At 44.4% G+C, this 11567-nt stretch overlaps 1 pseudogene; it reads left to right on the top strand.

The window, feature by feature from the left end:
• The first annotated feature begins 8827 nt into the window (after window positions 1-8827).
• Window positions 8828-9381, top strand: LOC101605050 (annotated as a pseudogene).
• Window positions 9382-11567: the final 2186 nt, after the last annotated feature.

Here is an 11567-nt window from a genome sequence, read left to right as displayed (position 1 = left end):
TAGAGATTAATCTTTTAAAAATAAAATAAAATAAAATAAAATAAAATAAAATATCTAGGAGGATGTGTAGGTTCTATGTGAACAATACGCCAGCTCATGTAAGGCGCTTGAGCTTCGGTATATTTTTACATCTTGGCCAGGGTGGAGAGGTGCAGAATCCAAAACTTAACAGTGTTCAGGACTTGGTAGCTAACGTCAGTGTTTTTCATCTGGATAAAGAAATATCTTTGTTCATCCTTTAAAAACTAAAGCCCAGTGTGCTGTTTGAAGTAATAGAAATACTGCAATCATAATTGATCATGAAAAGCCAGTTTTGTATAAAAATGACTTCTAGACAGAGTGACAAATGCAAAATGGGCTGAGACATGCAATCCTGTGCCTCCCTAGACTTTTCATATAGACAAACAGCTCACCATAAAGCTTGGGGAAAATGAATAGAATTTCATTAGAGCCATTTGGGAGGCATATACACAAAACACACACTTTCAAAAGTATTGGATTTGGGTTCAGTGTTGACAATTTTAATTTAGACAAAAACTGCTGGGTAGTCTCTTACCTAGGAATCACGAGGGCAGAGGCTGTCTCTGCTAAGGCCGTTCCCTGAACACCAGAGCAGAGGCGGTCAAGCTGCCAGGAAGCATCAGTCCGCCGTGTTGCCTGTGGGCAGGAGCTTCACTCTCATGGGCTGGGCTGGTCTCAAACTCAGACTTACATGCATTGCTCCCTTCACTTCCAAGTGTTGAGACTATAGGCATGAGCCACCACACTGAACATAAAGCTTTCTGAAATAACTCCCGATTCTTCCCAGGTAGAAAAGAATATTTTACTCAGGTTCCCTGGTGTTTGCAAAGTTTTTTTTTTTTTTTTTTTTTTTTCACTGTTTGGCGCTCCGCCCACATGAAGGAAACTGATGGTGGATTCTGACAGCTAATTGGGACTAAGTGCTAAAGAACTTTCTTTTTTTTAAACTTATTTTGGTGAGCATGTAGCATATGTGGCTCTGTGTACAGATACGTGGTCTTGTGTGCAGGCCAGGAGAGAACATCAGGCATGCTCTTCTACTCACTCATCAGTGTTTCCTAAAGACAGAGTTTATCCCTGAGCTCAGACCAGTGAGCCCGTGGTTCTCCTTTTGTCTCTGCTCCCCATCAGACTGGGGTTACAGGCATGTGTGGCCTTGCATGTGTGGCATTGTGTGGCTGCTTGAGAAATCAAACTGAGGGTGAAGCAGGCCCTCATGCTCATGGGCAAGAGTGCTTGTCTGCTGAGCTGTCTTTCCACTCCTGTACTTCTGTCTTGTTACTACAGCTTACTTGTTATATGAATTCTTTGGTGTTTAACAAGAGATTAACTTACACGGAAGGACTTTTCACCTTTCCACACTCATTGCAATGGTAGGGCTTTTCACCTGCGTGGCTCCTCAGATATTCAGTAAGACCTGGGCACCCAGCGAAATCGCTCCCACATGTTTTTAAATTTATAGGGCTTCACTCCAGTGTGGACTCTATGATGCTGAACAGGATGTGAGGATTGAATGAAAGCTTTCCCACACTAGTCACATTTGTAAGGCTTCTTCCCCATGTAAATTCTCTTGGGCTTAGTAAGGTCTGCGCTGCCACTGTAACTCTTTCCACATCCATCACACCTATGCTGGCTTCTTTCCCTCTGTTGCCCTTCCATCAATACCATCTTTGGGGCTGGAGAGATGTTTTGGTGGTTAAGGCACTGCCTATGAAGCCTAAGGACCCAGGTTTGACTCCCCATAACCCATTAAGCCAGATGCACATGCATCTGGAGTTTCGTTTGTGGTGGCTAAAGACCCTAGTGTGCCAATTCTCTCTCTCCTTTCTTTCTCATAAATAAATAAACAATACATGTGGTGGTTTGATGTAGGTGTTCCCCATAAACTTAGGTGTTCTGAATGCCATGTTCCCAGCTGTTGGCAATTGGGGAATTAGATCCTTCTGGAGGCAGTGTGTTGTTGGGGGTGGGCCTATGGGTGTCAGAGCCAGCTTCCTCATGCTAGTGTTTGGCACACTCTCCTATTGCTGTTGTCTACCTGGTGTTGGTCAGGAGGTGATGGCCACCCTCTGCTCGTGCCATTGTTTTTCCCTGACATCATGGAGCTTTCTCTTAAGCCTGTTAGTCAAAATAAACCTTTTCCTACAAGCTGTTCTTAGTTGGGTGATTTTGGGCAGCAATGCGAACCTGACTGCAGCAGTACAGTTGGTACCGAGGATTGGTGTCATTACTGCTAGACACCTGACTGTGTGGCTTTTGGCCTTTTGGAGCTGATTTTTGGGAGGAATGTGGCAGGATTTGAAACCTTGGCCTAAGAGATGACTTGCAGTGCTTTAAGTATAGCTTGATGGTCAGAGTTGAAAGACTTGAATGCAGTACAAACTATAGACTGTGAGGTTTGGTTTATGAGGGTGAAAAAGAGCTTTGGCTAGACTGGGCTAGAAGCAGTTTGTGTGAGAGGCTTGTTTTTATGCCCATGTCCTGAGAATTTGTGCAGGGTTGCTTTGTGTAGAAATGGACTGGTGTGAGTAAGGGATATGGCACAGTTTGGTCTGAAACTTCTACCTGTTCAGCTGCAATTGAGAGATTACAACCATTGAGATTGGTTCAGCTGACCTGCATTGGGACAACAGAAAGAATGTAGCCTTTTGAAGGGGTCTGAATGCTGAAGGAATGTCCTGTTCTTCAAAGTCTGCTTTATACCTCCCCTGGATTAACAAATTGGCACTCTACCTGGTATTATGGAGTATAAGAAATGCAGGAAAGATAGGGTCATTGAGTTTGCAACACAGTCTTGTGTTTTGGAAATGGCCATGGGCAGTGTAAGCAAGTCTGTTAAGGATGGCCTGCATGGAGACTTGATGGAGCTATAAGGATGGATTGTGGGTTGCAGTGGAGACACAGTGGAGGGAGATGCCGAGACCAGGAGATGGCTACTAAGGAGAGCTGCCAGTCCCAGATGAAGTTTTCCAGGACTGTGAGTAGCCTAGCTGGAGGGGCGGAATTGGAACTCCAGAGACTTGTTTGTTACTGGTTAGAATTATCAGAATTGGAAATTTGTCATTGACTGGAGTGTGACTTGGAGCTAGAGAGTTTGATGTTCATTCTATTTAAATCTTGTATTGGTTTGATATATCTTTGCTATGCCCAGTATGATCTTTTTCAGTGTGTTTATTGTGTGCCAATATGGTATTTTGGGGGATTATTTTTGTCATGGCTCAATTAACAGATCTCTGACTATGGGAATGTTTGAACATCATTAGGATTGATAAAAACTATGGGGAGTTTTAAAGTTGAATTGAATGCATTGCATTTTACATCATGGATGGTTATTAGTTTATGAGGGCTAGGAGCAGAATGTGGTGTTTTGATTCAGGTATCCCCCATAAACTTAGGTGTTCTGAATGCTATGTCTCCAGCTGTTGGCAATTTGGGAATTAAACCTCCTGGAGGCATTGCTGTGGGCAGACCTATGGGTATTATAGCCAGCTTCCCTTTGCTAGTGTTTGACACACTCTTCTGTTGCTATTGTCCACTTAATGTTGGTCAGGAGGTGATGTCCACCCTGTGTACATGCCATTGTTTTCCCCTGCTATCAGTGAGCTTCCCCTTGAGCCTATAAGCCAAAATAAACCCCATTTTTTCCACAAGCTGCTCTTGGTCAGGTGATTTCTGCTAGCAATGTGATCCTGACTACAACAATAAAATATTTTTAAAAATAGCATCTTTGGATTCAGGATGCCGAGGAATATTTTTGGTCTGTTGTTTATATCCCCAAGGACTTCTTCTTTGGGCACACCTCCCATCTGGGAGAGCACTTCCTTCTTGGTCCTGGCTTTGTCATCTATGACACACAAGACACAAACAGATCCTAGTCTAGGTTTAGAAACAAAAAGCCAATCCCATAGTCCTGCTGGGATGGGCCTGCTTCAAGCTGAACAGTTAGTGACTCATGCAGCTTTTCCAAGGGGCCCAATTTATCCAGGATCATGTCCTCATTTTCTGAACTGTCTGGGACCTGCTTTTGGGATTCATCAAGCTCCTTTTGCAAGTTCTTCAGTGCAGTCATGGCCTCCTCTTCAGTCTCTGGATGGTGTGCCCACACCCAGGCCTGTAGTTCCCTAAGAAAGGGGTCCAGGGATGACCTCATGGGACAGCATCCTGAGGCTCTGTATTTTTGTGAGATGGAATCCTGTTTTCAGGAATGATTCTCTCCTTTAACTATAAAAAAGTCTTTTTGTTCCTCAAGTTCCAGGACTGCAGCCATTCTTGGCTTTAGGAAATATATTCTCTATCTGTGAATGATTCAAAAAGAATCTCTTAAGATCTTTCCTTAAGACACTCCCAAGGCACAAAAAAGTCATTGTAGAGAAAGGACAAATGCTGCTGCAATCACACACAGATGAAAGTCTCCTTGGAGTCTCTAAATCAGAGACATGGTTTGAAACTGTTATCTGTGCAACATATATGGAGCTATTTGGAGTTCAGGCTTTTTCTGCAAAATGTCCATGTTTCTCATTCAATGGATGTGCAGATTAAATGACAAGGGTATGCCAAGTCCTTGGATGCCAGGTGTCCTGAGTTGCCAGTGAGCAGTTTTGTAAAGGCTCTTCCACCCTACGTGCCAACTGTGTTCCCAGAGCTAAGAGGTTGTTGAGGTTAAGTGCCAAATAAACACTTTCATAGAGCAGGTAACCAGAGTGCACCCTGGGCCCAGGCCCTTGGGTGAGGCCAGCCCAAGTCCTCCAGTTGGTCCTGGGAGGGACAGGAACATCCACAACCTGACATGGGATGCAGGGAGGGACTGACACCTTCTTCTCCACCTGGGAGACAAGAAACTCCTCACACATGGACACATGGACAGGAACGGTGAGGCCAGGTAGAGTCTCACTGTAGCCCAGGCTGACCTGAAATTCACTCTGTAGTCTCAGGCTGGCCTTGAGCTCACAATGACCCTCCTATCTCTGCCTCCCAAATGCTGAGATTAAAGGTGTGTGCCATCTTGCCTGGCCTCTTTGTGTTTTGAGTCTGCAATCAACCTGAGGCTGTTTCCCCAACTTTCTCTCAAGGTTGGGGTTTATCTTATAGTGGGAAGGAAAGAGCTGAAGAAACTTTTCAAATAATTCATCCTCTATCCTATTCATCTTCCCAATCTCCTGTTCCTATTTTTAGCTGGTAATAGTTCTTTAGAATTTGGGAATTAAAGTTCCTAAAGGAACGAACATTTTCATTGAGTACCTTTCATGTGAGTACCTACAGTGAACTGAAAATGAACCAGGCACTTGCAAAAGTAAAAATAAGGTCTCACGGGCTGTGGATGCGGCTTGTGGGTAGAGTAACTGCCTAGCATACATGAAGCTGAGCGCTGGCCCAAAACTGATATTTTATTTTCATTTTATAGTTTTCATTGCCAAGGAGAGAGGTAAGTAAACAAAATATGACAATTTACATGGCAATCATTTCTATAGTCAGGCCACCCTAACAATACTTTTTACTTTGTTTTAAGTTAAACTGTTTCTTCTTCTTATCACCCCTCTGGACCCCTTCTGGACAGTTCCCTATTTGGGATTTTTCCATCTGTTAACAAAGATAAGTTTAAGTCCTCAACAATTAGCTCTTATAATAACTCAGTAAATCAATTCAACTTTTATCTTCTTACCTACCACAACTGGTCTAAATCTAACCATGATCTTTGTAAAAGACTCTAAGGCCCCAAGGTCATGGGAAACTGCAGAAGGTTGAGGAACTTTACACAGAGAATTAGCAGTTAATTTCAATGCATGAACTCTGGTTGGAGCCCAGATGGTTTTTTTTTTTTTTTTTTTTTTTAACTGTCTATAAGGAACAGATGGCACATTTGAAACCACACTGGAACTCCATAGGTAAAATAAGAAGGCAGAGAAAACTGGGGATAATGAAAATCTATCAACATGACAAGAAAAGATAACTGATTCCCTATCATGAGATGAGCTGCCTCTCACACATCAACCAGGGTCCAGGTGAAACCACAGAGGAAGGGCGAGTTAAGCACCAGCGCTGCTCTCAAGGTGGGTCTGACAACCTGTTCCAAGGTGAAGGCAATAGACACTGAGGACACTCAAGACATATCAAAGTAGAAATCCAGAAGTTGCTGAGAGCTTAACACTAAAGTAGACTTATAACACGCCTGCCAAGGCTCAGGGAACATAGAAAGACTGTAAGAGCCACGGGGCTGGAGGGAATATTCAGAGGCATTTCCTCTCTGTACCACGACTGACTGCTGCTCTCACAACTAATAACCCCATGGTAAATACCAGTAACCCCACTGAGGAAGGCCCTTGATGGAATGGGGGCAGGGAAGAGGGGAATGGTACCAACACATGATTTGTCCACACAAAGTTTCTACTTAATTTAAAAAAAATTAGGCTAGAGAGATGGCTTAGTAAAGCCAAAGTACCCTCTTTGAATGACCCACCTTACACATTCACCTACTCTACTCACACTGACTTGGCACATCACCCAAAAATGTAATCCCAAACCATTATCTCTAGCTCTGAATGGTCCTTTAAGCTCTAGCCCTGAAGAGCTACATTGCCATTCAACATTCCCAGCAAACTCATCCTTTATCTCCTACAACACACCCTTAAAACATAAAATAAAATCTGTTTCACTGTCTTCTTTTGTTTGGGGGGTGGGGGAAGTTCAAGATAGGGTCTTGCTCTAGCCCACGGTGACCTGTAGTTCACTATGTAGTCTCAGGATGGCTTCAAACTCACTGTGATCCTCCTACCTCTGCCTCCTGAGTGCTGGGTTTAAAGGGTACGCCACCACACCAGGCTCATTATCCTATTTATCTTGATAAATGTTAAATTGACTAACCTTGAAATTTTTTTTGGAGGGCTAGCTTAAGCTCTTTGCCCCCCAGGTAAATAAACTCTTTTACTCATACTGGCATTAGAGTGATCTCTCCAGAGAATTTCTGCATCTCTGGAGGCCTCAATGAGATTTTTCTTCTCCATGACCCCCATTGGTCAGGAAGGGCTGCTGCTCCTGGGCCTTCCAGATTGCTAGGTCCCCTTCCAAGTGGCCCAGGGAGACTGTGAAACCCTGGACTGGTGTTCCTAAATGGAAGAAGATGAGACTGCATGGACTGATCCCCACAAAAAAAATTCTGAGCCTCAATACAATTCTAAGGTGATGGCCGTCTTCTATCAAGAGGACTGATGTCATTCCAGTTAGAACCAATGATATTCCAGTCTAGGTAACTAGCGAGACAAGGACCAGTGTTGCTCCGGTCTCTACAGCTAGCTCGATCAGGGTTATAAATGAGATTAGATGAAAAAAAATGTTTAAACTCTAGATAAATAAATAAATGGAAGATGGCTATCTAGAGTCTATATAAAAAGTACACTTGGTATAAATGTGAATACAAGTATGTATATGCCTCACAGCCCTAAGGCTACAGAGTGATTTCCTTCCTGAGCAGGGCATGCTCAGAAAGGCTTTGCCTTTGTGTCTGTCCGCAGCACTAACACAGTGGGAAATTCATCCTTGGTGGACATCCTCCACCAAGCCCACTGTCCTGGACTACATGATCAAAACAAACCATACTTCAAAAGGAAATATTCTGGAGGTTGTAATACTAAGATAACACCAAAAACTTAAAGGCCTCTAGAAGTTAGGAAGACCAGCTTTTATGTTGAATGGCACCGCAGAGAAAACACTAAAAGTAACTGTTGCAGTCATGTTTCCATTGCTGGCAGAAATCACCCAACCAACAGCAGCTTTGGATAAAATGGGTTTGTTTTGGCTTATAGTCTCGAGGGGGAAGCTTGATGATGACAGGGAAATGTTGACACGTGCAGATGGTGGGCATCACTGCCTCACCAACATCAAGTGGACAACAGGAGGGTGTGCTAAACACTGGCAAGGGGAAACTGGCTATAATACCCAGAAGCCCACTCCCAACAATACACTGCCTCCAGGAGGTATTAATTCCCAAATCTCCATCAGCTGGGAACCTAGCATTCAGAATACTTAAGTTTACAGGAACACCTGAATCAAACTACTACCATAAGATTATAAACAAGGAAAAATACAAGATTCTCCTACTCTTAAAAGTTATAAAAAGACAAAATCAGAGCTGGAGAGATGGCTTAGAGGTTAAGCACTTGCCTGTGAAGCCTAAGAACCCTGGTTCGAGGCTCAGTTCCCCAGGACCCATGTTAGCCAGTTGCAGAAGAGGGTGCATGCATCTGGAACTCGTTTGCAGTGGCTGGAGGCCCTGGCACGCTCATTCTCTCTCTCTCTATCTGCCTCTTTCTCTCTCTCTCTGACTGTTGCTCTCAAATAAATAAATAAAAATAAACAAAATGACCAAATCAGGGACCTGCCCTGTTACCCTGAAAAAAATCCAAAACTCTCCCTGGGTAAAACAAACAATTCAGAGGACTTCTGGTTAAGATGGTGGCATAGGAACCAAGCCCAAGCAGCCTAGGGGAGAAAAAGCCAAGAAACAAACAAACAAAACAAACAAACAAACACCCAGCAAAATACACTCTTCTACTAAAAAGTGAGGCGTATAAGAAATTACCAATGGCAGCAGAGAAGTTGCAGAGATCTAGAGCGGCTAGAGCCCACAGAAGCAGGCAGAAGTGGCTGCAGCAGCTGTGGCAACAGGTCTGTGTGGCTCCCACCATAAGGCTCGGCCTGAGCTGCAGGAAAAGCCAGGTGAGGAGACCCTCCACTCACACTGGAGCTCATCACAAACTCAAGAAATGTGGGCGCCTGCGCGAGCCTGTGCCCACGCCTGCTCCTGCAGGTGGCCATGGGGGAGGCCGAGGTGGGCGGCACAGGTGCCCTGGATGACAAGGGCCCAGGGGAGGCAGCTCCAAGCCCGGTGGAAGAGACGGTGGTATGGAGCCCCAAGGCAGAGGTGTGCCTCTTCCAGGCCATGCTGGGCCACAAGCCGGTGGGAATGAGCAGACACTTCCACATGATTTGTGTGCGGGACAAGTTCAGCCAGAACATCAGGCACCAGGTCCCCTCCAAGGTCATCTGGGACCACCTGAGCACCATGTATGACATGCAGGCACTGAGAGGAACTTTGTCCTTCCAGAAGAGATCATTCAGGAGGTCCGAGAAGGAAAAGTGGTCATTGAAGAGGAGATGAAGGAGGACGTAGATCCCCACAGTGGGGCTGATGATGTTTTTCATCTTCAGGGAGCTTGGGAAAAGCAATAGAAAAATCCAACAAAGACAAAGAGACTTGGGGTGCAAAGAAGGGGCAGACAAGAGGAAACACAGCCGGGCCATGGACGAGGTTTTGACTGCAATAGCAACCCCTCCCGCCCCAGTGCTGCCGAGCGGCACCGAACATAGATGCCACCTCAGCCCCAGGTGGTTACAGAGACATTCCAGTGCTAGAAGCTCCTGCTGCCTGCCCTCAGGCCACCAGATGAATGTGGCCATCCACCAGGGATGCTTGTGTGGGCTTCTTTCATGTCATCAGACCATCAGAACCCCAATGGCCCCAAAAGACCACGGTCATCCCTGCTTGGTGAGACCCCGGAGCCTGCCTCCTGCATTCTCCTGGTTAGCTCCACTTGTGCCCACTGTGGGAAGGGCAAAGGAGGTGTGGGGCCAGAGGAGCCACAATCAGCAAGCAATAAAGCACTGTCCACACTGCTCTTGGAAGGAGCCACTTGTCTTCCCTGGACACGGGCTCTTTGCCATCTGCTTGTCCTGTAAGGCTCCTGTCTGCACTGACACGGGGAGACGGTGGCTTTGGAGGTCCCGCAGCACATCAGCTTGCTTGGAATGCCTCCCGCCACCTGGGAAACGTCACTGGATACTTCACCTCACTCCTACTGTAACAATTTACCGAAGTTGTTTGGTGTTTCACTTTTTAATTTCTAAGAAACTATTTCACTAGTGTTTTGTAAGAGAAAAAAATACTGCAAAGTTAAACCTCTGTTGTAGTTTTTCTGAGCTGTTTTGTTTTAAGGTTAACTACTGAGATACATCTGGCTCAGTTTTTATATGCCAGGTGCAGAGAATTTGTAGTGGTTATTTTTTTTTAATTTTAGTAACATACAAAAGGACCAAATGAAGGCGTGGAGGAAAGGTATGGCCATTGGGCTGACAAGGTAATGGCCTGTTGAAGTACGCTTTCATTGACTACAAAAAATTAAAGCATACACACATACACACACACACACACACGCACACACACTAAATAAATAAAAAAGAAAGAAAAAAACAAAGAAAGAAAGAAAGATGTGAAGGGAGGATGGTAAAGAATGGAGAAGCAACTCATGAGGAAGACAATTGCAAGGACCAACGGGAAAACATCAACCATCCACAGCCTCCTCTCCTCCACCACCAGTGTAGGCAGCAGCAAAGCACCAGAGGCCTGGGGAAGGGAGCTTATCTACACAGTACCTGACAGGCGATCAGAGCAGTGATCCAGTGACCCAGCCCGCCTACCTGATACCACAGTACAACAAACAGGGGCCCAAGCAGGAGCGCAGCATAACTGAGACCAAAATCATCCCCAAAGGTAACTGGGATTATACCAGGGAAGGATCTCACATGGTCATGAGCTGACTAGGAACCCTCAACAGACCAGAAATCTTAGCCTCCTAGTTAACAGGATTAAGGGCGTGGGGCAACATACATCCTAAGGGACTGTGACTTTGATAGAGGATTTGGTAGTCATAATACCTACCTTTGCATAAATACTCTGTGCTGTTTTTCATTGAACGTGTACAATGTTTAGTTAAATTTTAGAATCTGCCTGTATGTTGTTCCACTCAGCCTTCTTGAATACTCTCATAGCAGGCAATCCCAACATCTACTGCCACTTTTGTAGTTACTCTGAGAGTCTTAAGAGCCACACCTAATTGCCAGGTGTGGTGGCGCACGCCTTTAATCCCAGCTCTTGGGAGGCAGAGGTAGGAGGATCGCCGTGAGTTTGAGGCCACCCTGAGACTCCTTAGTGAATTCCAGGTCAGCCTGGGCTACAGTGAGACCCTACCTCAAAAAAACAAAAAAAAAAAAGAGCCACACCTTGAGCTCCTACCCTGCATATATATAACATCATATTGATTATACATCTAATAATACTGCAGCTAATTAGAAAATTCAAGTATTAAATTAATCCAAGATAAAAAATATGTACATTATAACACAAGAAACACTAAAATTCAAGACAATATAAGTCCACCAAAAAGTATTAATGAATCAGAAATGACCTCCAGTGAGAATGATTTAAAGGAAATGCCTGAGAAAGATTTCAAAAGAATGGTTATAAATTTGTTCAAAGAAATCATGGAGGAAATCAAAAGAATGAAAGAGGAAATAAAAAGAATCAAAGACACAGAAAACCAATTTAATGAAATGAGGAGGTCAATACAAGTCACAAATAAGGAAATGGAAATAACAAGTCAGAATTACCAGCAATGAAGAACACAGTCAGTGAAAAAAAAAACAAACTATAGAAAACCTCACCAGTAGAAAGGATGGAGAGGACAGAATATCTAAACTAGAAAACCAGGTGGCAGATC

Source organism: Jaculus jaculus, chromosome 7, assembly GCF_020740685.1.
Source record: "Jaculus jaculus isolate mJacJac1 chromosome 7, mJacJac1.mat.Y.cur, whole genome shotgun sequence".
Taxonomy (NCBI): domain Eukaryota; kingdom Metazoa; phylum Chordata; class Mammalia; order Rodentia; family Dipodidae; genus Jaculus; species Jaculus jaculus.
Note: the sequence above shows the minus strand (reverse complement) of the source record. Positions and strands in the feature narration are given on the sequence as shown.